Genomic DNA, 1,774 nt, shown 5'->3' with positions numbered 1-1,774 from the left:
TAAATAGTATTTTCTATCACTATAATTGTTGGAAATGTTGTATTGATGAATGTGATGCTTCGTTTATGATGATAAACTCTAATATTTTTTTATGAAATTTTTAATTTGGGAAAACGGGGTGTTATAATTGTTATTAGAGCAGGTCGGTCCGTCCGACCAAGTAGTTGAGTCAAGTTGTGTCGTTTAACAGTTAGGATACCATCATTATGTTATTATAATTGTTGTATGTTGTGCAGAGAACTCTAAGAACCAAGAACGCAGCTGTTGGATTTCAGAAAAATAATCTAAGGTAAGGGTGAGACTAACACTCATTAGTATCAAGTTTCAATTCATGAAATTCAATCAATTGTGGTAGTTTTAAGAATTTGGGAATTAGGTAAGGAATCCTTAAAAATGGATGAATTAAGAGAACGTTGGTGTAATGTGATGTTGAAAGATGTTAATTAGTCATAGAAAACATTTAGATGTTGATTCATGATGATTCAGAGGCTTGGGTAGTGAAATTGGATGACTGAGGTGTGAGAATAGAAACATGCGACATACCTGTCTGTCATCGCTCGCCATTGCGAGTGATTCAACTCGCCATTGCAAGTAACTCCCAACTCGCCACTGCGAGTAACCTAGCTCACCATTACGAGTAAAACCTGAACTCGCCATTGCGAGTGTTTCTGTGCGCCATTGCGAGCTCCCCTGTTGAGCTCGCCATTGCGAGTTGTGTAGCTAGCCATTGTGAGTTAGTGCAGTACAGACCTGTTGTTTTGCAAATTCTTGCAGTTTTGACTCTTTTCTATGATGGGATAGGTTTTGATGAATAAATGAAAGTTATTGTTGATTTAATTGTTGTTCCAGTAAGTGCTGTTTCGATATGATGCATTGTTGTGAATATTTGTTGATGAGTTTGACATAGAGTTGTGTCGTTGCATAGTCAAAGATGGGGGCTTAATGCCTGACAGGTCCCTTATGACCTTAGAGATGAGGGCTTAATGCCCGACAGGTCCAAATATGACCTTAGAGAAGGGGGCTTAATGCCCTGGTGGTACCACATGCATATTGAAGTTGTTTAAGAAGTTGTTGTTTAAGATGAGGAGTTGTTGTTGCATTGTAGAGTCGACATAACATAATATAAATGATGATTGCTGAGATGTTATTGTTGTTTGATGATGTTGTTGATGATCTAACATTAAAAGATGATGTAATTGATGCTATATATAGATGAAAATATATTTGTTGATGTTTATGATGTTGCTGGTTGCCTTAACTTTATTAAATAATGTTAAATGATGATACTAATGTTAAGTATGTGTTGTTGATTATCTTTTATGAATTATCACTTGCTATTAATGAATGTGAAATCTCACCCATTTTGTTTGAATGATGCCAATACATTGGTAACGTGCAGATAACCAGGACTAGCTGTTGTTGTGAGTAATCTCCGCCATGTCGTCTAGGATGCTCTGATACGTAATGGGATGGGGATTGTATGATGCTTTGTTTTCCTTGTTACGTATTCCTTTTTAATAATGCTGAAATATTTTATGAAGACTATTTAAGATGTTAAGTTGTGGCCTTTAGTGCCAAGAATTTTATGAGAGGATGTAAACTAAATTCCGCTGCATTTGATTATTGAATTTCATAAAGACAGGTTGCTTTAATAAATAGTATTTTCTATCACTATAATTGTTGGAAATGTTGTATTGATGAATGTGATGCTCCGTTTATGATGATAAACTCTGATATTTTTTATGAAATTTTTAATTTGGGAAAACAGGGTGTT

This window comes from Medicago sativa, chromosome 7, assembly GCF_051527215.1.
Source record: "Medicago sativa cultivar Bolivia chromosome 7, Bolivia_mono, whole genome shotgun sequence".
Lineage (NCBI taxonomy): Eukaryota > Viridiplantae > Streptophyta > Magnoliopsida > Fabales > Fabaceae > Medicago > Medicago sativa.
Note: the sequence above shows the minus strand (reverse complement) of the source record.